At 36.6% G+C, this 27137-nt stretch overlaps 1 pseudogene; it reads right to left on the bottom strand.

Annotated features, from left to right (window-relative positions):
- Positions 1–316: 316 nt before the first annotated feature.
- LOC149534497 (RNA-dependent RNA polymerase 2-like) overlaps positions 317–27137 on the bottom strand; it is a 40623-nt pseudogene continuing 13802 nt past the window's right edge.

Here is a 27137-nt window from a genome sequence, read left to right as displayed (position 1 = left end):
CTCGCAGTATGCCTCAGTTCATAGGTGCACCACAATGTAACTTTGAAATTGCCGATCTTGTCATCGAATCATTAGTACCATTAGCTCTGGATGGGTGGGTGAACCCTAGTGACACCCTTATTTTGGCCACAGAGACCATCCATCATCTACAGCCACCCCGTACCAAGGAGTCCCAAGGTTCTCTAAGTGTGTTTCGAGGTCGATCTTTCGAGGGTCATAACTTAGAACTAGTGAGGGCTATTGATGAACTATCAAATGCTACACGATAGTGATGATAAGGCCTAAAATAACCTATCTCATTTTCGAGAGATCACATTTAGTTTGGATTCAACATAGCAATCTGGAACATTGAAGGAGGAGGCATATTCAATCGACAAATATGAGCTATCTGCTTTGCCAAATGTAAAGAAATCTTCCTGATTCCATCTAAATAATAGTAGTTGATACCATTTGTACAAATGTAACTATCAAGAATAAGGGAAACTTCATGATCTTGAACATTTAATGTTTACCTCGAAGAGTTAGATGGTTGCTCCATTTTCGTGGCATGTATGGCTCAATCATTTGTATAGTGGAAATCTTCCATCCATTTTCTAATGGACTCGGCAATAACTTTGTCATTTGAAGCAAACATCTAGATTGAATTTTCCCTCAACTAACTAGCCGAGAAGCCAAGGAATTAAAATCTTTTTTTTCCTATTGTAATGCCTTCCTTCAAAATTGACAATATTCTATCATATACTTGTGATCTTTGTGGTCTTGCATGAAAACCATATTTAGTTTTTGTAGTCAAAGAAATTGAATGAAGCTTATTAAAGTCCTCCTCCACAAAAGAGACTTTGAGGAAATCATCAACATAATTTGACAAATGCCTTGTCCCTCGACTTGAAATATTCAAGTCGAGGCCCAAAAAGTAGACCCTAGTTGGAGTAACTAGGGCCCGATGGAATTTTAATGTGTCATTATGTCCAAAAAATTTCAGAGACTTCAACTGATTTTGACTAATTTGCAACTTCTTTACTTGATTTTGAAGCCATTTTTCAGGGTTGAAACATGTTGACTTCAATTTATGCAGTTCTATTAAGGCCATACATATGTGCAAAGCTGATTTCTTCTCATTATTTAGCAAATCAAAAAAGTGACAATTTAGTGTTGGGCCACTGAGTATCCCATGATGAATAAGAGAGTTGATTTGAAATAGTATCTCATAAGGCAGATTAACACCCTCTGGAACATTAATAGTTGGAACCATACATGGAAAGGGAGAAAATGTATTGCCATTTTCTAGAATAAGTTGCTCTATCATTGCTCTATGCAAATTCAAGCTTTCAATGATTTTAGTAAGCTTGATACCATCAGGAAGTTTCAAACAAAATGCATTTGACTATCCAATGCTATAGATTGCTAAGAAATTTGTTGTCCTACACCAGATAATCTCAATGTCCTCTTTGCAAAATTTGTAAGGATCCTGGTCAACTATCAAACATGATCTCTGCACTACAACCTTCTTAAAAATTCTTGGACCAAATTGCCACTGTGACAAAAACAAATAACATCACATGTTAACTTTATTAGCATTCTACTCCAAGTTTGCAAGCACCATGATATTTTTAATAAAAAGACAATTGCATGTGAAATAGGAGCTGAATTTAAAACCTTGCCTGAGCAACAAAATTTGATGTCCCTCAGAAATTGAATACCTTTTTTACAGTTTGTGATAACAACTTCCTTTTCCTCATTTAACAAATGCTTAGTTATCAAAGGTGGGTGTGATAGAAAGTCAGCATGTAAGTATGCTTAGAAAAGGGTTAAGCAGCAAACAATAAGTAAGAAGGTTGAGGCACTTCTTTGAGAATCTAGCATCATGTGTTAGTATTTAATGCTACAAAAATTACTTATATGTCCTATATTCCTATTATTATCTCTATAAGTCACACATTTTTTTTATGTCATTACAATTTACATTTAAAAGACAAAATATATGTTAAAAGAATTTGGTTAGCTCAACCACTCAGAATAAGACTTTTCTAGTGCCAGGGACATTGAGAATAAATATTGAATTCATATGATATTAATTTTTAAATGGGCTAGTGAACTGACTGATTTTGATCTTGAAAATTTTATGGTTAAATAGGTTTTGAGTTAGAGTAGTGCAAGGATGGAGATTTTTAAGAAGTTTTGTCATCTATATCAACATTGCTAGAATGCAATAAGTGCTAAATAGACCATACATTCTTATAAGTCATAAATCTGTACAAACCACTACTCATATAATATGAATCAATAATAAAAATTTGAACTATAATATACCATTTATTAATAATAAACATGTTAAAATTAGAATTTAAAATTGATGATTGACAAACTAAATGGCACTAAAGCATTAATTAAGGCACTAGTTCACGGAGAAATCTCCAATTGTTAGAAGACATTTGCCTGCTATCAGATTCAACAACATCCTAGGTCAACATAGCTTTGAGTCATGGAAACACAAGGCTTGACCATGCCATAGCTTAAGAAATGAAAAAATGATAATGCATTCAATAGTGAAGGTTTAAGGTGGTATGCTACAACAGCTTGGAAATCTTAGTTATGTACTAGAGCCTTCCTTCACACTTTTATCGTACTCAAATTTTATAAGAAAGTTTGTGGTAAAATCAAAATTAAAGAGGATTTGTCTAAATTTTTTAGTAATGACATTAGAGTCAAATAGTGGTGTGTTCTATATTCTACATTATTTGAGTTATATATTGACAGACTAGAAGAATGGCTAAATAAAATTATAGTTGAAGGTATTCAACTAGTCATGGTAAAGCAACTTTTGTATATAGCCAGCCTGATTCTTATTATGAAACCTTTTCATGGTTTGAAAGAACATTTGAAGGCTTTAGAGCTCTTTTGCCACAAAGTTGGGAAGTAACTGAAAACCAGCAAGATCAAATTAACAATGTTTTTCTTTAACACGAAGAAGCAGCATTTTAGCTTTATCCTTAGGGAAAGCTTGTTGAAGAGAGTGTTGGAATAAAAAGGATTCAAAGAGGATGGACAAATTCTTAGCTACTTCAAAACAGGTGCAAGAAACCAAAGCTGTGGGATTGGAAAACCCTCTTTGCTTTGTTGGTTGCGCCAGTTGTCCTCTACGATTGTGAGATTGGGGGGAGTAGTATGTCAAACCTTAACTAGAGACAACTAGAAAAAGTCAAAGAAGATTTAATCATCAATATTCTTAAAGTCAAATCCACAATTCTCTATGAGATCCTGTTGAATGAAGCAAAGATGTTTCCAATGGAAGCATCAGTTATACTCTATTTGCTAAGCTATTTAAAAAAATCTAAAACATGAAGAAAAAAATCACTAACCCAAAATTATTATTCAGAGGAATTAGGACTATTGAAAGAAGAATTGGATGAAGCAAAAGAAGTGGATGAGAAAATGGGACATTAATGGGCAGGAATGTCTTAATATCAATGAAGAGACATAAAAAAAATTGTGCAAGAAAAATTCAGGACTTCCATGTTAGAAAAACAAATAGGTCAAAAAATCACACTATATCAAAAAGTTCAACCCCATATGGGAACATAATGAAAAGGCTTATTTAAAGAATGCAATTGAGTCAAAGGCTAGAATTTTAGTTGTTCAGTTGAGGACTGGGTCTCACCATCTTAGATGTGACACAAACAGATGTCCAGTCACCAAGAGGAAAGAGAAAATTTCACATTTCCTATAGCAAAGGAATGGTTGAAATTGAACAACATTTCATACCAGATTGTACAGTACATAAAGATATTCGTACTCAACTTGGAAATATCTTGCAATTGAACTATCTAAAAGAGCTATTAAAACGAGGGGTAAGTGCACAAAGTCGTGGTGCCAAAAGGGGGGTATAAGTGGACACCTTTTTCCTGAAATCTGTAAATTTTGAACTTCAACAAGAATTTGAAGATAGTTATGCTCAAAATTTTCAGATATGACAAAAAAAAAAAGTCGTAGTCCTTTGAATCTAGTTTCTAAACTACTAATTTTTTTTCAAAATGGTTTAGTTTTAGGTCCTCAGAAAAGGGGGCCACAAAAAGTGGTATTGTTTATTCCAAAAAAACATAACACAGTACAAAGTGTGGCCCCCCTAAAATTTTAACTTTTTTTTTGAAATTCTTTAATCACTCTGGTCAAAAGTTACTTAACACTATGTAGTTTATTCTAGATTTTTTAGGTAATTTTATAATGTGTACTTTTTTTTATGAATTTTTTAACTAGACACATCCCAAAAACGTAAAATATATGTGTGCTCCCCCTAGAAATAATTGTAAACTAATCTAAAATCAAAACTTTTTTTTTTCAAAGTGTGTAGAATGGAGTCTAGTTTCTAAAAAATTAAGTTATTACAAAATTCAATGAATGAGCTAAAATCTATAGCCCAATTAGTACATGGTGGTTTTTGACAAAAAATGAACATACATTCAAAAGAAATTATAGATGAAAGGCTTGAAATAGTTCAAATTATAAATAAATTATATGGTTAGATAGCTAACACAAAGACCTATAATGCTATGTAACCTGATCTTATCGATACCCAACCATGAGAAATCTTGAAGGGGAGCATAGAAGAAAAATAATCATTTTTTGTATGTTTGTTGGAAAACACGTCTCAGGCCTGTTCATCAAATCCAAACCTTTGGGTTGGATCTCCAAGGAAAAATCAAGCCTTAGGCTTGGGTTTAATTAAGGTTTAAATAGCGCATGTACCCTATAGCACGTGCGCCCTATTTAAACCTTAGTTCTAAATAGCGCATGTGCGCTATAGTGCACACGCACTATAGTGCGCATCCACTATTAAGATCTAAGTTGCAAAAGAGAACTACATGGGGGGGATAGGGGAATGGCTATGTGTGTGCATGAAAGAGATAGAGAGAAAGTAGGGGATAGAAGAGGGGAGAGAGTGCAGGATGGGAGAGAGAAAGTGAGAAAAAGTAGGGGTGGAAAAGAGAGTATAGGATGAGAGAGAGAGAGAGTAGGGGTGGCAAAGAGAGGAAGTGTGAGAGAGAGTAGGGGTGGAAAAGAGAGAGTGCGGGATGGGGGAAAGAGATTTAAAGTATGGGATGGGAGAGAGAGGAAGTGTGAGAGAGAGTACAAGTTTGGAGAGAGAGATTAAGAGTAGGGGATGGGGGAGAGAGAGAGAGTAGGCGATGGGAGATGGAGTGGGAGAGGAAGAACTTGAGAGAGAGGAGGATGGGAGTGCGTGTGTGTGAAAGAGAGAGAGTATGGAATGGGAGAGGGGGAAGACAAAGTAGCTCAAGAGAGAGTAGGGGATGGAAGAGAGAGTAGGCGATGGGAGAGGGAGTGGGAGAGGGGGAGAGAGGGGGGAATAGAAATGTGTGTAAGAGAGAGAGAGAGAGAGAGAGAGAGAGAGAGAGAGAGAGAGAGAGAGAGAGTAGGGGATAGGAGAGAGTGTGAAAATTTAAGAGAGACTAGAGGGTAGCAGAGAGAGAGAGAGAGTGGAGAGGGAGAGAGTGAGAGTGAGAGAGAGATTAGGCAGTGGGAGAGGGAGAGCAAGTGAGAGAAAAAGTAGGGGATGGAAGAGGAGAGAGGGGGGATGGGTGTGTGAGTGTGAAAGAGAGAGAGTCAAGAATGAGAGAGGGGAGAGAGATAGATAGAGAGAGAGAGAGAGAGAGAGAGAGAGAGAGAGAGAGTGAGAGAGAGAGAGATAGTAAGCAGTGGGAGAGGGAGTGGGAGGGAGAGAGAGGTGGAATGGAAGAATTTAAGAGAGATAGAGTAGGGGATGGGAGAGAGTAGGCAGTAGGACAAGGACTGCGAGAGAGAGGGGGGGGGGAATGGGAATGTGTATTTATTTATAAGAGAGATAGATTAAAGGATGGGAGAGAGTGTGAGAGTTTGAGAGAAAGTAGTAGGGGATGGGAGAGAGAGTGAGAGTAAGGGATGGGGGGAGAGAGAGAGAGAGAGAGAGAGAGAGAGAGAGAGAGAGAGAGAGAGTAGAGATGAAGAAAGAGAACTTGAGAGAGATAGATAGTAGGCAGTAGGAGAGGGAGTGGGAGAGGGAGAGGGGGAGGGAGAGAAATAGGGGGGATGGGAGAGTGTGTGATAGATGTAGAGAGTAGGGGATGGGAGAGAAGAAGAAGAGTGGGGGGATAAGAGTGTGTGTATCTATGAAAGTGAGAGAGTAGGGGATGGGAGAGAGTGTGAAAGTGTGAAAGTAGGGGGTGGCAGAGAGAGAGAGTACAACGATGGGGGAGAGAAAGTAGGCGGTGGGAGAGGAAAAGAGATAGGGGGGATGGGAGTGTGTGTGTAAGAGAGACAGAGCAAGGGATGGGAAAGAGTGTGAGAGTGTGAGAGTAGGGGGTGGCAGAGAGAGAGAGAGTACGACAATAGGGGAGAGAAAGTAGGTGGTGGGAGAGGGAAAGAGAGAGGGAGGATGGGGCTGTATGTGTAAGAGAGATAGAGTAGGGGATGGGAGAGAGTGAGAGTGTGAGAGAGTAGGGGATGGGGGAGGAGAGAGAGAGTAGGGGATGGGGGAGAGTGTGAGAGTGTGAGAGAGTAGGGGATGGGAGATGAGAGAGAGAGCAGGGGATGGGGGAGAGAAAGTAGGTGGTGGGAGAGAGAGTGGGAGAGGCAGAGAGAGCTTGTACAAGATGGGAGAGAGAGAGAGAGAGTAGAGAGGGAGAGAGAGAACTTGAGAGAGAGAGAGAGAGATAGTAGGTAGTAGTAGTGTGAGTGAGAGAGAGAGTAGGGGGTGATAGAGAGAGTACGATGATGGGGGAGAGAAGGTAGGTGGTGGGAGAGGGAGAGAGAGGGGGAATGGGAATGTGTGTAAGAGAGACAAAGTAGGGGATAGGAGAGAAGAGAGAGAGTAGGGGATGGGGGAGAGAAATTAGGTGGTAGGAGAGGGAGAGGGAGAGAGATAGGGGGGATAAGAGTGTGTGTGAGAGATCTAAAGAGCCGAGGATGGGAGAGGAGAGGGGGTGAGAGAGGTGGAGAGAGTAGGTGGTGGGAGAGGGAGAGTGAGAGAGAGTAAAGGATGGGAGAGAGTAGGAAGAGAGAGAGGGAGGGGATGGGAGAGAGAGTAGGGAGGATGGGGAGTGATGTGTTTTGAGATAGTGCATACGCACTATCTCAAATCACCAAAAAATGGTCAAAACCCAACCTTGGGGCCCATTTCATCCATTTTTAACTTTTGGTCTGTTATGCTCTCTGTTATTCCGATAGAAAACATGCGTTTCAACATAGCAAACACTATTTTAGCACTTTTGGAAGCTAGCAAACACCAAATTCAATCATTGGATATGTTATTTGAATTTTTTTTGAATATTCCTTTAATAGAAAAGGTTAGTGCAATCCATTTGAAATATTTTTTGTCGATATATAGATACAAATTTGATTATAATTTGATATGTTATGTAATATATAGTGAATTCATTAAAAATTGTATGTTTGAATGAAATGTTATTTCAAAATGGTTAGAAATTTGACAAGTCATTTGATATATATTGTGTATTCATTCAAATAATTATAATTTTTATATGTAATTGAATAATTTGTAATTTACACATTTTAAGTAATTCAGATGTTTGAATAATTTGACATGTAGAAATCATCATCATGCCAAGGAAGAAACCAAAGATTCAAACAAATGCAGATAGGGAGAGAGATTTGACATTTAAAAGAGATAAAATGAAATTACTACGTGAACAAAGAAAATTGCAAAGCAATGATGAAGAATCAACTTTCGAAGAGGATCAAGAACCACCAGTACAAAGAAACAAGGAGGAAGAATTAGAAAGACAAAGAGAACGAATGAGATTGTTATGCTCAAGAAGACAATTCAATTGTGAAGCTACACCATCCTCCAATGTTGGAGTCATATCGTCTGCTACACCATCTTCGAATGTTGGAGTCATATCATCCACTACACCATCTTCCAATGTTGAAGTCATATCATCCTCTCATGTTGAAGAGACATTGATTTATAGATCCGACGATATACACACTCCATCATGTCATGTTGAAAGCACAACATCAACACATCAAGTAGGTGATATTCCATCTTTTACATCATATTGCCAAGGCACATCATCTTTGGTTCAAGGTAGGCAATACACTCAACCTTATATTGAGTTTCAAAATGTTGAGAGAATTGAAGAGATTAGAACAACTTTTAGAATTCATTTTAGAAAACCAAAATATTTGATTGATATTGATACTGACATTTTGAAATCAATGCCTGACAAGATTAGCAAGTGTACTTGTCAAAGAAAAGTTAATCATATGTGGAGATTGTTTTTTGGAAAATTAAATATTACAGGTCAATGCCAATTATTTGTTGAAATGATGAGGAATTTGAAATTTAGGCCTATCATGAAGATTCTAGGGCTAAGAACGATGGATGATTCAAATGAAAGAAATATTGTAAAGAATCTAATGAGTGCTTATGAAAAAGTGGGTTCTAAATTATGCACCAAAGACAGTAATATCACAAGATGAGTACTCACATCAACAATAGTAAGTAGCCAAATGAAGAAATCTCGACTCATGAGAAAGACAAGAAAAACATTAAAAATTGCTAGAGGTACCTTAAGGAGAGCCATGCTAAGGCGTGAGAGATTAGAAGATCCAACAAAAAATGAGTTATGGACATTTAGCGGTAGACTACCGCGAAAGGATAAAGAAATTAGTGAAACCTTGAAATCATTGATAGAATATTTTTGGAAAAATAACACACGTGTTTCTCCTAATCAAAGAGATGTTGTAAGGAGGAGGATTGGTAGCCGAAATTGCAAGCCATATGCAAAAAAAAATTTGGACTCAACTCAGACACTATTTTTTGCAAAATTTATTGGTATGTATCCTCAAATTTGAATAAGTCAAATTTTTTTTTAGATGGGTAAACTTATTTATGTGAAAATAAATCACACACGCACAACTTGTTGTTGTAGGATACATATTGAATTTTCTAACCATTTTGATGTTTTTAGGCACATATGCATAGTTTTGCATTCTCAGTTTGTTTTGCAAGATTGTGACATAAAAGAGCCACCAATCTCCAAGGGAATTCATATCCAACATTTTATGTGAAATAGGGGATGGCCAAAAATTTTACAAGACATCATGCTTGGATGGTATGTGCTTATTTTGTGGTTCTTTGCAACTTTTATCAACTTGTCAACATATGGATAGTACACATGCAATTGGAAATGAAATAGTAGATTATGGAAAATTCAAGACAATGACATATGCTCTAAAAGATGGGAAACATGGTAAAAGATGTTATCTAGTTATTGAAAAGATTTTAGTGTATGAGTTCATGAATATTTTTCATGAAAAGATTATTTATGAGTATGCAAGGCATACCCATAGAGCTTGATGGTTGGATTTGCAATTCAATTTGTGCAAGGATACGTTTCCATTGGATACCATTGTTTCGGTTGTAGATTTTGCAAAGAACTACACACTACAACCAGAAAATGAGGTGCAAGCAAAGTATTATACATCTTAACAGATCTCCATATTTGTTCACATAACATTCATGCATTCACCTACAAGTACAAAGAATGACAGGAAGATTTTGAGGGAGTACCATTTTTACATCAGTGATGATCGATCACATTCTATGGATTTTATACATGGTTGTTTTCAACTATTTTATGGAGATTTGGCTAACAGGGGCATATCATATCGTCAACACATTATTTGGTCAGACAATTGTGCATCTCAATTCAAGAATGCATGGATGTTCTATTGGTTGAGCAGGATGCACAGGTTGTGTAGAATTTAATATATGTGAAATTTCACAGAGGCTGGTCATGGTAAGGGAGAGCACAATGGTGCAGGCGTATGCATTAAAAGAGCCTTGGCTTATGAAGAACTAAAGTACAAAGATGGAGCAATATTGATAGATGCAAAATCCATCATCCAATGGTGTAACACTACAATAGGTCCAGGTAAGGAAGGTGAGTCTACAGTTCGTAGATTTTTTTGGTTGATAGATAATACTAACATTGCACCATATCAAGATTGTTGCACACTAACAGGATCTAGTGAGTTACACTCTTTTAGAAGCTCTGATGCAGGTTCATGGAGTATCCACACACAAAAAATGGCATGCTATTCTCCATCATGTGCAGAGAAAAATTGGGATGACTGTGAGTCAACTAAATGGGTGGATAAATGGGATATATGGGTTTTGGACCCAATTGACACCTATCATCCCCCACAAGCACTGGAAATGGTAGAGATGGATTCATCTATTGACTTTGACCGCTTGTCAGATCTAGTACAACCTGGTAATATATATATATATTTATTTATTTATTTATCTTTATAATTTCAATATGTAACTTTATAACTTTTACCCAAGTATTTTCTGAATTAATGACCGCATTTTGTACATTTGTCACTACAGGCCATGTTTTTGTTGTTATTGCACCTGAAGACAATGAAGAAGGGACAGATTATTATTTGTGTCATTGTGTTGAAGCCAAAAAAAAATTGGATCACTCAGTTATAGATGGTGAAGGTTTAGAGTACCATGTCGGTGCGGTGGTTGTAATAGGCACATGGCTTAGACGATATCCTATGAAGAATCCTAACTTGTGGTTATTCAAGGATTGGAAAATAGAGAGGAAGATTCTTCATTATTCAAACCTTGTTGTCACATCAAATGTCCACTTGATAAAATATGGTGGAAAACCACATAATAAGATTCTTTGGAAAGTTCGCGAGTCAGACCATGAGGCAATACTTGAGACATTAAAATGTTGAGCAGATCTAGTTGGCTCATTAGATTGAATTGGGAGAGAGAGAGAGAGAGAGAGAGAGAGAGAGAGAGAGAGAGAGAGAGAGAGAGAGAGATCAATTGGATCCAAATACAATGTTACAACCTCTTCCCCAAGACTATCACATGACTAAGGTGGGCTGTATTGTTATGATGTGTAAGTGATGAGATTTAGTTTTGATTTGTTTAGAATCTAGATACATTATTTGAATTTATATTAGATTCTTTAATAGGGCCCATTTTTTAAATCTTATCTTAGATTTTTTACTGTGCTAATTCTTCATTTGTAGGTCACCAAAGAAGAGGGCTAATAAAGTTGACGCACAAGTGATCAAGGGTGAGATGCCAAAATCATCTACAAAATGGTATTATCAATTCACATCCTCAATAGTTATTAGTGTTCTTTGTTCAAGTACCATTGTATGCTAATCATCTTATGCTTGGAATTGTAGACTAAGATTCTTGGAAGAAGACTAAACCATATCATCTATCTACTCCCTCTTTATATAAGAGTTTGTCAAACAATGAGAATGAAACATTGATTATTACTCCCCCCTCAATGTAAAATTCTCATTCATTGCATTTTGTAAAGTTTTAAGTCACTATCAACCTCTATATCATTGTATTCTTCTTATCATCAAATTACACAACAATGAGAATATGAACGATGACTCCTTCACATGAACCTTACAATAATAAATGCTACACCTTAATAAATGTTTGAGCTTAGTCTTTACCATTCGAGCTTATAGTATAATACATTGGCTTCATTTGTATTTGGAAGTATTTATTATGTTTGTTTCAAAATTCATTCTTCATTTGCCAATATTAAAATGTGACTATCATGAAAGGCATAGTCTTATAATTTGTAATTTGTATAATGGTATAAAAGCTTGGTTGTGGGTTTGAATCCATACAACCTATGATGAGTGAATAGTGTCATAAAAAACACCCTTCATTTCTTCTCCTATTTCAAATGCATTCAACCATAATTACCACCATTACCACTACCAAGGGATGAAGTCTTGTAGGCTCATAGGTAAAATTCTGATTGGTAGTGATCTCCTTAACAAGGTCATCACCAACATTGGTGATCTTGCTACGAGGCAGACTAGTATCAGTGTCCAATGCAATACTCTCCTTCTAGTTGAGAAGCATATTTGACCAATTCTCCTAATTTCTTCCCTCCCCAAATTTTCCATTTCCCTCATGACCCTCATTCTCATGCATTTATTCTATTTATTCTTCTACCTCCTCCTCCGCTTGGCCATTTTGCAACACCATCTGGATGGAACTCTAGCCTTCCTCAAAACCATTATACATGACCTCTCCTTCTTCAAGATATTCTATAAAAATTTCCTCAACCCTTGAACCTTTCAAAACCCCAATCTCAATGGAAGGCTTCTAGACCAAGGGAACTAGTAGATCCGATTCTTTAAGAGAAAGAGACAACAAATCCAATTTCCTAGTGACTAGATGGAAAATTGGGGAAATCATTTCAATTAGTTGTAAATCGAAAGGAATTATAAGTAAACTATATCAATATAGTAAGTAACTTAGTAATTATATCAATATAATTTAATTAATAAGAGAATGAATTTATTACTCTAACATATAGTACATTATTTTGCACACAAAGGTGTTGAATTTGATGCTTAATAGATTTACATACATGTGTAATAAATAATAAGTGTTGTAGCTTTGGGATCAACACTATAAAATGAAGGATGTCATACTACACTCACAGAGGTACCAAAATAGTTTATTTGATATGGAGACAAAAGAAAATATTTTATCCATAGCTTACAAAGTTTAGCACCTTTATGTTGGTTGAATTCTTTGTTGAAATTTGTGACTATGGCTACATGAATGGTTTGAACGTATGATTTTATCACATGTTCTAGATGTTTTTGCATGTGAATGGTTTTATGCCACTTTAATTTTATGCCTATAAAACACTATATACAATGATGCTTCTTGTTAGCTTCAATAAGACCCTATCTTGCCCAACATGCTAAAACCTCAATAATGATGTTTTTCTTGTTCACAGTTTGAATACCCATGTTTGTAGAGTTTGATTCTATTAGTTTGATTTTATTAATAGCCCCATGATATATTTTTAAATATTCCACATGTTTGGTTTTATATTCAATCAATCAACATATTTTCCTTTTATTTCTTCCACATTTGGCATATCCATCTAACAATGAACTTATGATACTCCCATCAAGAAGTGCATGATTGCATGGTTTTATGGTGGATGTCCCTCTCTTTTTTAAATTCCAATTTTATTCATCTACATGAGTAAGGGAGATCAATTCCATTTCTTTCAATTCTATTTAAAGGTCCTTAAAGTTTTTTCAAAGAATGTGATTAAATAAATATTATTCAGCATTTACCTCTATCATCAATGTTGATTCATTCCTCCAAAATTGAAAGCCAAACTTAACATAGAAAAGTAAAGCAAGCCTCAACTATATTCTCATTAAACACTATGAATTCAAATATCTTTGACAGGGCATATCTCGGAGCTCATGCAAGATATGGATGAGGTTCTAGTTCCTACAGGACAGTGTTGCAAAGACCTACAATAACCTTGCTCACTTTTTGGAGATCGCATTCCATTTTCATTCTACAACGCCATCTCAGGTGATGTTGAAACTTGCAGTGTTGGCTAGTACAAAGTTGCCAACTGCCAAATCTCTCTCATCTTTTGTCATGGGATCAAACTGTCTACTCCATTAGCTCCAGGTGGCCGGGTAAACCCTATCTCCAACCTCATCTTGTTCCCTTCAGTGCTCGAACGTTCTTAGGCACGTTGAACCGAAATGTCCCTGAGGGTCACTAAATGCCATAAGGCTGCAATCTTTGATGGGGGGCATCTTGGAGCTCGTGCAAAGTATGGATGCAATTCTAGCTCCTATAGAACCATGTTGCAGAGACCTACAATAACCTCTCTCACTTTTTGGAGATCACACACTATTTGCATTTTACGACACCATCTCAGGTGATGCTAAAACTTGCAATTTTGGCCAGTACAAAGTTTCCAACTGCCAAATCTCTCTCATCTTTCATCGTGGGATCAAACTATCTGCTCCATTAGCTTTGGTTGATTGGGTAAACCCTATCCCAAACATCATCTTTTCCCCTTCAGTGCTCAAACATTCTTAGGCACACTAAACTAGAATATCCCTAAGGGTCACTAAATGCCACAGGGCTGCAATCTTTGACAGGGCATATCTCGGAGCTTGTGCGAGATATGGATGAGATTCCAATTCCTACAGGACCATGTTGTAGAGACCTACAATAACCTCTCTTTCTTTTTGGAGATCACATTCTGTTTTCATTCTACAATGCCATCTCGGGTGATGTTGAAACTTGCAGTGTTGGCCAGTACAAAGTTGCCAACTGCCAAATCTCTCTCATCTTTCATTGTGGGATCAAAATGTCTGCTCCATTAGCTTCGGGTGACCAGGTAAACTCTATCCCCAACCTCATCCTATCCCCTTCAATGTTTGAACGTTATCTGACACGTCGAACCGGAATGTCCCTAAGGGTCACTAAATGCCATAGGGCTGCAATCTTTGATGGGGCGTATCTTGGAGCTTGTGCAAAGTATGGATGCGATTCTAGCTCCTACAAAACTATGTTGTAGAGACCTACAATAACCTCTCTCACTTTTTGGAGATCACACACTGTTTTCATTTTATGACACCATCTCGAGTGATGCTGAAACTTGCATTGTTGGCTAGTACAAAGTTGCCGACTGCCAAATCTCTCTCATCTTTCTTTGTGGGATCAAACTGTCTGCTCCATTAGCTCTGAGTGGCCAGGTAAACCCTATCCCCAACCTTTTCATATCCCCTTCAATGCTCAAACATTATCCGACATGCCGAACCGAAATGTCCCCAAGGGTCACTAAATGCTAGAGGGTTGCGATCTTTGATGGGGCATATCTTGGAGCTCATGTGAGGTATGGATGCAATTATAGTTCCTAAAATACCATGTTATAGAGACCTACAATAACCTCTCTCACTTTTTGGAGATCACATTATGTTTTCATTTTACAATGCCATCATGGGTGATGCTAAAACTTGCAGTGTTGGCCAGTACAAAGTTGCCAACTGCCAAATCTCTATCACCTTTCATCGTGGGATTGAACCATCTACTTCATTAGCTCTGGGTGGATGGGTAAACCCTATCCTCAACCTTGTCCTACCCCCTTCAGTGCTCAAACATTCTCAAGCACGTCGAACCAAAATGTCCCCAAGGGTCACTAAATCCCATAGGGCTGATTTCTTTGACGAGGCATATCTTGAAGCTCGTACAAGGTATGGATGCAATTCTAGTTCCTACAGGACCATTTTGTAGAGACCTACAATAACCTCTCTCTCTTTTTGGAGATCACATTCTGTTTTCATTTTACAATGCCATCTCGGGTGATGCTGGAACTTGCATTATTGGCTAGTACAAAGTTGCCAACTGCCAAATCTCTCTCGCCTTTCATCGTGGGATCAAACTGTCTACTTTGTTAGCTTTGGGTGGCTAGGTAAACCCTATCCTCAACCTCATCCTATGCCCTTCAGCGCTCGAACATTCTCGGGCACGCCGAACCAAAATGTCCCCAAGGGTCACTAAATCTCATAGGGCTGTGATCTTTGATGGGGCATATCTCGGAGCTCGTGTGAGGTATGGAATCAATTCTAGTTCCTACATGACCATGTTGCAGAGAGCTACAATAACCTCTCTCCCTTTTTGGAGATCACATTTTATTTTTATTTACAATGCCATCTCGGGTGATGTTGAAACTTCCAGTGTTGGCTAGTACAAAGTTGCCAACTACCAAATCTCTCTCATCTTTCGTCGTGGGGTCAAACTATCTACTCTGTTAGCTCTGAGTGGCTAGGTAAACCCTATTCTCAACCTTGTCCTACCCCCTTCAGCGCTCAAACATTCTTGGGCACGCTGAACCAAAATGTCCCCAAGGGTCACTAAATCCCATAGGGCTGCGATCTTTGACGAGGCATATCTCGAAGCTCGTGTGAGGTATCGATGTGATTCTAGTTCCTACAGGACCATGTTGTAGAGACCTACAATAACCACTCTCTCTTTTTGGAGATCACATTCCATTTTCATTTTACAATGCCATCTCGGGTGATGCTGAAACTTGCATTATTGGCTAGTATAAAGTTGCCAACTGCCAAATCTCTCTCACCTTTCATCATGGGATCAAAATATCTACTCCATTAGCTCTAGGTGGCTAGGTAAACCCTATCCTCAACCTTGTCCTACCCCTTCAGCGCTCGAACATTCTCGAGCACGCCGAACCAAAATATCCCCAAGGGTCACTAAATCCCATAGGGCTATGATCTTTGATGGGGCATATCTCAAAGCTCGTGCAAGGTATGGATGTAATTCTAGTTCCTACAAGACCATGTTGCAGAGACCTACAATAACCTCTCTCACTTTTTGGAGATCACATTTCATTTTCATTTTACAACGCCATCTCGGGTGATGCTGAAACTTGTAGTGTTGGCTAGTACAAAGTTGCCAACTGCCAAATCTCTCTCACCTTTCATCGTGGGATCGAACTGTCTACTCTGTTAGCTCTAAGTGGTCAGTTAAACCCTATCCTAAACCTCATCCTACCCCCTTTAGTGCTTGATCATTCTCGGGCACGCCGAACCAAAATGTCCCCAAGGGTCACTAAATCCCATAGGGCTGCGATCTTTGACGGAGCATATCTTGAAGCTCATGTGAGGTATGGATGCAATTCTAGTTCCTATAGGACCGTGTTGTAGAGACCTACAATAACCTCTCTCATTTTTTGGAGATCACATTTTGTTTTCATTTTACAATGCCATCTTAGGTGATGCTGAAACTTGCAGTGTTGGCTAGTACAAAGTTGCCAACTGCCAAATCTCTATCACCTTTCATCATGGGATCAAACTATCTACTCCTTTAGCTCTGGGTGGTTGATTAAACCCTATCCTCAACCTCATCCTATCCCCTTCAGTGCTCGAACATTCTTGGGCACACCGAACCAAAATGTCCCCAAGGGTCACTAAATCCCATAGGGCTGCGATCTTTGATGGGGCATATCTCGGAGCTCGTGTGAGGTATGGATGTGATTCTAGTTCCTACAAGACCATGTTGTAGAGACCTACAATAATCTCTCTCACTTTTTGGAGATCACATTCCATTTTCATTTTACAATTCCATCTCGGGTGATGCTGAAACTTGTAGTGTTGGCTAGTACAAAGTTGCCAACTGCCAAATCTCTCTCACCTTTTGTTGTGGTATCGAACTGTCTACTCTGTTAGCTCTGGGTGGCCAAGTAAACCCTATCCTCAACCTCTTCTTGTCCCCTTCAATGCTCAAACATTCTTGGGCATGCTGAACCAAAATGTCCCCAAGGGTCACTAAATCCCATAGGGTTGCGATCTTTGACGGGGCATATCTCGGAGCTCATGCGAGGTATGGATGTAGTTATAGTTCCTACAAGACCATGTTGTAGAGACCTACGATAACCGCTCTCACTTTTTGGAGATCACATTCTATTTTCATTTTACAATGCCATCTTAGGTGATGCTAAAACTTGCAGTTTTGGCTAGTACAAAGTTGCCAACTGCCAAATCTCTCTCACCTTTTGTTGTGGGATCAAACTATCTGCTCTGTTAGCTCCAAGTAGTTGGGTAAACCCTATATAGGCTTCATGTGAAGTTGATACATTCTAGATTCCTTGACAAAAGGAGTAGACTACATTGTTTGAGTAGTGACAAGAAATCCAAGTGCCTAAACCATATATGCTTAAACTTAAAAAATGGTTTACTACCACTGGGACTCCCCTTAGATTCAATACATAGAGAAATGGAAAAATGATCTAAAGCAACCAAAGTGACGATTTCTAAATTAATATTAATATTTGAAAGGAATCAATCATGAGAAATAAGAAACCTATCAAGTCTCTAGTAATTTGGTGAAATTCTTGTCCCTTATTGGTCCATGTAAATGCCCCTTTAGAAGGAGGGATGTCAATGAGGGTGTTATTATTCACAAAATCAAAAAATTTATCATTTTATGAAGAGGGGGAATATACCTTCAATTTTCTCATCCCGAGAGAGAATGCCATTGAAATCTCTAGGCATAATAAATTTATCATCTTGAATGTTGGAAATAGCCTAAGAATAGGAATCCAAAAGTTCTATCTTATCATCACATGTAGAAGTAAGGCCATATATATTGAGCACTGTGAATGACATACCAAAATTAGTAACAACTACTTGCAACTAGTTCGGGAAAGACTGAATATATAGCAGTGCAAGATTTATGGTTCCAAAGAATACATGAATCACCCAAAGCACCTGCAACATGAACATGAAATGAGTTCCACTTAGTCAACTTTGCAATTATAGAAGAATATGATTATTGAGACAAATTTTTTTTTTGAATCAAAATTACATCAACACCACCCACATCAAGTTAGATTAGAGAGCACATCTTTTGTCTGACACTTCACGAAAGGTCCCTCATTCTTCTAAGGAGTGCCTTTTGCACTCCTTTTCCTTTTTCTATCTATCAAAATTTTTTCCAGATTAGCTTGAATACCAAGGTCAATTTTCTCCTTAATCTTTTAAGCTTTAGGTTTGCTTTGTTGTCTCTTACAAGTAGACACTTGAATTGAATCAGGCATGGGAGTTTGATGTGGAGAATAGCTTTGCAAAGGATCAAAATTCTTCTTAGAGTCCTTATTCACAAAATATGACTTACTAATAGGTACCTTATGCACAACCAAGTCAAAATTAGTTAAATCCTTATAGAAATTATCAACTATTATAGGATTGTAATGAATAAAAGGAAACATTATTGGGGTTACATGGATTAGTAACTATCACTATTCCCTTAAATAATACTGAACACTGTTGTATATACATAGCCAAAACTAAACAAAATTGTTGTTTCAAATGTTGTTATGGGGACACTAGCTAAATAGCCTAATATTTGCACAACAAAAAGTGGGTCTCTAGTAAGACAAACCATTAATTGATGAGAAAAATAAGAAATCTAAGGAGGAGATGGCTTTAGTGCAACCAATTATATCACCAAGTACAAGATCAATCACATTACAAGACAAGAAAAAGATGAAAAAGAGTAGAAGAGATAAGGTAATATTAGATGAAGCTATCATACTTTCAATCTATGATCATACAAAATTGGATTCTAATGCTATGATAAATTATGGAGAATTGTGAAGGGGAAAGATGCAAAAGAGAAAGATAGGAAGTGAAGTACAAAAAAGTATTATAAGATGTGAAGGACATCTTATAACAAGTTGTTCTAGATGCACCAGCCAATGAAAAACCTCCAATGATTGATCAATTAAGTTTACTTGTAAAATAGGTAAATGCACCTAATGTTGATGTTAGAGAAGAAGATTATGGAGAAAATAAATGAGTCCATTACTGCTCAACAAGTTGAACTTGGTGGTATTACAACCAAGCTAGAAAATATTCTTAAGGAGATAATCCACCTACTCCAATAGTAATGTGATGTACTACATTTGACACAATATATTTTAAAGAAAGTTGAAAAATATTGATGAGGATTTAAAGAATAGTGTTTTTAAGTTAATTGAGGTACCTTAGTTAATCTAGGTTGATTTAAGTAAAGACATGGACAAGATGAGAAGACAAAGTCTTGAATTTCAAGCACTCTTGATACCTTACTTGGAACTCATACAAAAGAATGTTAATAAGGTTAGATAACTTATTCTTACTCCTAAAATGTCTATTATTTAATGTGTGATTGAATTTTGAATGGAGATACATCCACAACACTTGGCATTGGATGGCCACTTGATAAATATTAAGTCTATCTCTCTAATATTTGTAGACCACTGTTTTGTTGGATAGAGTAATTTCAAACTACTGATTTCTTTAATGGAGTTCCTAATAAATCTCAAGGTTCTCATTTAGGTGACCAATTTCCAAGAGGTCCACGAATATTGCCTAATAAATTCTATTGCCAATAAATATTGTATCAAAAATTCAAACTAATTAGATATTGAATTAAACTTGATAAACAAATGATAGAGAAGGAAAACTTTAAACATGAACAAGATCATAAATCATATGATGATGACATATTGCAAATGCTTAACTTATGCTTAAACAATGATAAAGTTTATTGTTAATCAATATTCTATCAAATTTTTGAATAGATTAGGTATTGAATTTAATTTCCTATGTATGCACATATCTAATTTAATGTCATACATGAACATATCTAATTTAATGTCATACATGAACAAACATATCATATCATATGTCGTATATGAACAAACATATCATATATTTGTTAGAATTCTTTAGAATAACTAAGAGGGGGGGGGGGGTGAATCAGTTATCCAAGGTCCAAATGCCCTATTAATACTTTTTCACTACTTTTAATGAATCCATGCACTCTTCATCCATCCAAACTTAAATCAACCATATTAGCAAGTTACAGTAAATCAACATGCAAAGATAAAACATGCGAGATCAACACATGACACAATGATTTACGTGGAAACCCAATTTGGGAAAAACCACCAATAACATGCTACTTGATTCTCACTCTTCTGAAGTGATGCCCTGTTAAAAGCCTACCGTGTTAAAGGCTTACAACACACTGTTAAATGTGACCTTGTTAGAGGATTTCATCAAACTGTTAGGAATGGGCTTGGTTAAAGGTCTTTAGAACATTCACTTGGAATGTCACCTTGTCAAAGGATTTATCTTATGGCTATTAAACCAACCTAAGTCCATAGGATTTAATCTTACTGTTACAATTGCTAGAAAGTAACGATAATGGTCTTTTGATCTGATATAACTTACAACATACTTTGCAGATTTCAGACCACACTTTCAATTCAATCCTTATTCTTGGCTTCAATCACTCTAGCTCTGACTACTTGTCTTCCTCTCAAGCTTCGTCTCCTTGAGTCTTCTTACTCATTCTGCCAATGCAATCATCCTTTTGATCATCTATCCAAATAGAGTTCCTATGCTTTCTTCTCCTTAGCACCTTCTTCAACACTTCATGTTTTTATGCTCGACCACACTTCTCTTCATTTTTCATTAACGTATGTCTTCTTAAATAGAAATCTGACTTCCCTTTGCCGCTCAATTCTCCCTCTCCAATTTTAGGGTTTCAAAATGGATTAGGTAGGATACAATGTATCTACCCCATATCTTGTTCTCTTCTAGAAACTTTTCCAATTGTATCTTAAAAACATTATACATGGTGTTCTGTGTCACCAGCTCATCATTCTTATCTTCCTTATAATTCACAAACTTCTAGATAACAACCTTGTTGGATTAGATCTGGCAATCTTCAATCTTCGAAATAATGCAGCAACTTGGCATTATTGATTTACTAGTGCTTGGCACCTCTGTGTTACTCGGCACTATTGGTTTTACTGGTTCTCGGCATCTCTGTGTTACTCGGCACCTATACCTGCTCGGCACTTAGTTCTGCTCACCACTTGATAAACTCTATGTCACTCGGCATCTGAAGTTTACTCAACATCTAAAGTTTACTCGACATCTGAAGTTTACTTAGCTTTAACTAGGAATTTGCTCGGCTCTTACTAGCTTGCTCGGCTCCTTCTCTCCAATGAACTTAGTTCAGCTTTACAAAAGACTTAGCTAAAACCTTATATCTTTGATATGTTTCAATGTGCCCATTCTTTGTATCTTATAGTATGTCATCAAATACACTTTTTCATCAATGGCTTAGCTGACCCTTGTACTTCATTACAATATCATAACTTCAACCTTTCTCTAGGTGTTCTAGTTACTTCTTATTGATTGCCTCCTCCTTGACAATCAACTAATTGATAGTATTTGGATCACTAAAGCAATTGTCATTCCTGCAAATAGCAAGTTTGACATCAATGAAAAAACAATGATTGAGAACATTCTTTACCAGTTCCATATATCATTCCAACAACTTTCCTCATGATCATTTCAATCATTTCCAACAATCTCCCTCTTTGGCATTGATGGCAAACCAAACTGATCAATTAATCAACTTAGTTACCACCAAAATTGTATATGTTGTCTGCTACATTTCTTTGCTACTGCATTTGTTACTACTGATCTCATATATCTCCCTCTTTCATATATATCTCCCTTTTTTTTTATTGATCAGGTTTCTGCATATTTCTCCCTCTTTGACATAAATGCCAAAGGTGTAGCATCTTTATCATGTAAAATATGAACTTTTGGCTTCTTGTTATTTTCTCCCTCTGTCACCATGATTGTGACTGATTTGGAGTTTCTGCTCCTACTATCATCCTTTGCATCAACTTTTTAATACTTCAATAATTTATTCCTATTGATGTAGGGCAGCTTCCTTGTTGCCTTAAACTGCTTGAGTTAGGGGTATTACCCCCAACTTGCCTCTAAGATATTCATAAGCATCCTTGGGCAATGGTTTGGTGAAGATATCTACAGTTTGTTCCTTTGTGTGAATATATTCCAACTTCACTTGTTTGTCTTCTACCAATTCTCTTAGATAATGAGACTTGATTGTGATATGCTTGGTTTTTGCATGCATTACTGGATTCTTGGATATGTTTATAGAACTTGTATTATCACAATACAATATCATAGGTTTTGTTACTTCTTCTTTCATTCCATTCAATAGATGTGTGAGCCATACAATGTTTATGCAATTGACTGTAGCTACTACATATTTTGACTCTGCAGTGGATTGGGATGTACATGTTTGTTTCTTGCTAGTCCAGGTAACCAGCCTTTTGCCTAGAAATAATGCACCTCCACTTGTGCTTTTTCTATCATCAATTTTGCCTCCCCAGTCTACATCTGTATATGCATTGAGCTCAAATTTTCCATTCTTTTTGTAGTATAGACCAAAGTTATCAGTTCATTTAAGATATCTCATTATTATTTTTACTGCTATGAGATGATTTTCTTTAGGATTAGTAGAGAACCTAGCCATATTCCAACTGCTAATGCTATGTCTGGTCTACTATGTACTACATATTGTAGTTTTCCAATCATGGATCTGTACATTGTTTGATTGACTTCAGCTGACTCATCATTTTTGGACAGCTTATTTCCTGTTTCCATTGGTGTGTTGACTATTTTGAATTCCTCCAATCCAAACATTTTAAGAATCTCTTTGATGTACTTTGATTGTGTAACAAATATACCATGTTTGAGTTGATTTATTTGCAATCCAACAAAAAAATTGATTTCTCCAAACATAGACATCTCAAATTCATGTTTCATTCTGTCAGTGAAGCCTTTGCAAAGTACTTCCTTACCACCAAACACTATGTCATCCACAAAGATTCCAAATAAAATAATGTCTTTACCTTCTTCTACTTTGATGTACATGTTGTTGTTATCATCAGTTTTCTCAAATCCAATTTGCACTAGATACTTGTGAAGTCTCTCATACCATGCTCTAGGTGCTTGTTTCAAACCATAGAGTACTTTATGTAAGTTACACACCATATCCCTATTGTTTTCATCAACAAATCCTTCTGGTTGTTCAATGTAGACTTCTTCTTCTAGTATACCATTTAAGAAATTAGAATTTACATCCATCTGATAGACTTTAAAATCTTTGTAGGCAGCATATGCAAGTAAAGTTCTTACTCCTTCCATTCTAGCAACAGGGGCAAATGTTTCCCCATAGTCTATTCCTTCTTGAGCATAACCCTTGCATACTAGTCTAGCTTTGTTTCTGTTAATCTCACCATTCTCATCTAACTTGTTTTTTAATACCCATTTGGTGCCAATCACATTCTTGTCAGTTGGTCTGGGAACCAAACTCTAGGTTTTGTTTTTCCTTATTTGATCAATTTCTTCTTCCATAGCTTTATACTAGTCATCATCTTGTAATGCACCATATACTGTCTTGGGTTCAGATTTGCTAATCAAACATGATTCATGTCTTAGTCTGTTCCTTGTCATTGGTCTTGCATCTTTGTCACCAATTATCTGTTCAGCAGGGTGATGTCTTTTTACATATTTCGATAACCTTGGCTTTGTCCTTGTTTCCATGTTTGATCTTCTAGATTCAGGATCACTATGCACTTTTTTGTTAGGTTGTTCTTCATCATGTGTACTGTCTTCAGAATCAGATTGCCCATTTCCTTCATTCTGCAACTCGGCTTCTGAATGCAACTCAGCATTCACTGGTTGAGACTCGGCTGAGACTGAAATTTTTTGTTGAGTTTCAATTTGATTGACATCATCCTCATCAATAGTCATTCCTTCATAAGAATACACAAAGGTTCTATACTCTTCCATTTTCTTTGGTACTTCAGCTTGGATTTCTATGTGCTCATCAAAATTTACATTTGCACTTCCCACAATTTTGTTAGTGTTAGTATTCAAACACTTATATGCTTTACTTCTAGTAGAGTAACCAAGGAATATGCCTTCATCACTTTTTGCATCAAAATTTCCTTTTCTAGCATCTTTAAGGATAAAGCATTTACAACCAAACACTTTAAAATGTTTTACATTGGGTGAGTGACCATACCATAATTCAAAAGGTGTTGTATTTGTACCTTTCTTGACTTGTACTCGGTTTAGTGTATGAACAGCTACACTTACAACTTCTCTCCAATATTTTAGGGAAACACACTTTTCCATCATTAATGTTCTGGCATATTCAATCACATATCTATTTCTTCTTTCAGTAATTCCACTCTGTGGGGGAGTTCTAGGAGCTGATGTTTGTCTTTTGATTCCTTTATCATTACAGAATATCTTGAATTCATTTGATGTAAATTCACCACCTCTATCTGATCTTAGGCATTTCAAGCTTTTTCCTGTTTCCTTCTCAACTCTAGCCACATACCACTTAAACATTTGAAAAGCATTAGATTTTTGTTTTAAGAACATAACAGTCATCATCCTGGAATAGTCATCAACAAATAGCATTATGTATTTATCTCCTCTATAGCTTTCTATTTCCATTGGACCACATAAGTCAGTGTGGACTAACTCAAGTATCTCTTTAGATCTATAGTTTTTGCTTTTGAAACTTGACTTTGTCATCTTTCCTAGCTGACATTGTTTGCACATGATATTATCAGGCTTCTTTAATTTTGGTAAACCTCTAACTTTCTTCATTTTACTGATGTTGACTAGATTGTCAAAGTTGACATGACATAATCTTCTATGCCATAACCATTCATCATCAAATTTTGCAAATAAACAAGGAACATTATCCATATCAAGGTAAAACAAATTACTCTTTGTTTGATCTCCTTTTCCTATCAGTTTACCATCAGTATCATAGATTTTTGCCATTTTGTTTCCAAATTTCACTTTGCAACCTATATTGCCTAACTGTGAGACACTCAGTAAATTGTAGTTTAATCCTTCAACATAGTATGCATTGTCACATGAAATTTGTTCTGTGAGCTTAATGGAACCTTTTCCTTTGATTTGACATGGAGCATCATTACCAAATCTAACACTATTTCCATCATACTGAGTAAAGTTAACAAACTTACTTTTGTCTCCTGTCATGTGATGTGGGCATCCACTGTTTATGATCCATCTGTCATTCTTGTTTATACATGTTACCAGTGTTGTTGGATTCTTCATCAGATTGGTCCTTTATGGCTACATAAACAACTTCATCATCATTGTCATCAGAATTTTCTTCAACAATATAACACTTCTTACCTTTTTCTTTGAAATCTCTCTTGTCATCATCTCTTCTGTACTTGTATTTTTTGCCTTCCTTGGAATCCTTTTTCTATGGACACCTTGCAGCAATATGACCTACTTCATTGCAATTGAAACAAATGATAGGCATCTTACCTTTGAATTTTCCTTTGCCTCTGTGAAATCTTCTAGCTAGTAAAGCTTCCAATTGTTCCACATCTTCCTCATCAGTGCTACTGTCACTAGATACATACTTCATTTTTCTTCCGTTCTTTGATTTCATTTGTTTAGCATCTTTCAGTGATAGCTTGGCCTTAAAAGTAGTTTCAACATTCTCTAGTCTGTAGTTGTCAAAATTAGATAACTCAAATGCAGTGAGTCTACCTATTATACCTTCAAAACTTAGATTGTTTCCTGGTATACATCTTAGCTCTTGTATTATTGATACTCTAATAGCATAGATAGGGAGCAAGGTTCTTAAGAACTTACTATTAATAGTATCTTCATCCAGTTGACCACTCAAGCATCTTATTGCACTTACCACTTCCTTTATTCTTGCACCATACTGAGCAACATTCTCATTTTCTTCCATTTTCATGTCATCAAACTTTCCTCTGAGACTTTCTCTTTTTTCTCTTTGTACCTTCTGATCTCCTCCATAGATGTCTAATAGGGATTTCCACATTTTGAATGCAGTGTCACATCCTTTGATATCATCAAATTTAACATAGTTGAGTGCAAAGGCAATTTCCAGCATTGTCTGATTGTGTTCTTGCTTGTTTTTCATGTCTTCTACAATAGGAGCACCTATTGGATCTACATGTTTAGTGAAAATTGAATTTTGGGCATAATCTCCTATGGATCCAAGATGTAGCTTCATCAAACTTTTCCATGCAACAAAGTTGTCTTTGTTGAGCTTGGGAACTTCTCTCTTTGGCATTTTGATCTTTTCTGCTTGTAGTCCCTTTAAACTAAATCAACAGTCAAGGTCGGATACCAATTGTTAGAATTCTTTAGAATAACTGATGGGGGGGGGTTGAATCAGTTATCTAAGGTCCAAATTAACTATTAATACTTTTTCATTACTTTTAATGAATCCATGCACTCTTCATCCATCCAAACTTAAATCAACCATATTAGCAAGTTACAGTAAATCAACATGTGAGATCAATACATGACACAATGATTTATGTGAAAATCTAATTTGAGAAAAACCACTAGTAACGTGCTACTTCATTCTCACTCTTCTGAAGTGATGCCCTGTTAAAAGCCTACCCTGTTAAAGGCTTACAACACACTGTTAAATGTGACCTTGTTAGAGGATTTCACCAAACTATTAGGAATGGGCCTGGTTAAAGGTCTTTAGAACATTCACTTGGAATGTCACCCTATTAAAGGATTTATCTTATGGCTATTAAACCAACCTAAGTCCATAGGATTTAATCTTACTGTTACAATTGCTAGAAAGTAATGATAATGGTCTTTTGATCTGATATAACTTACAACATACTTTGCAGTTTTCAGATCACACTTTCGGTTCAATCCTTATGCTTGGCTTCAATCACTCCAGCTCTGACTGCTTGTCTTCCTCTCAAGCTTCATCTCCTTGAGTCTTCTTACTCATTCTACCAATGCAATCATCCTTGTGATCA

Source organism: Cupressus sempervirens, chromosome 10 (genome assembly GCF_028749045.1).
Source record: "Cupressus sempervirens isolate cs-2001-9-10 chromosome 10, ASM2874904v1, whole genome shotgun sequence".
Lineage (NCBI taxonomy): Eukaryota > Viridiplantae > Streptophyta > Pinopsida > Cupressales > Cupressaceae > Cupressus > Cupressus sempervirens.
Note: the sequence above shows the minus strand (reverse complement) of the source record. Positions and strands in the feature narration are given on the sequence as shown.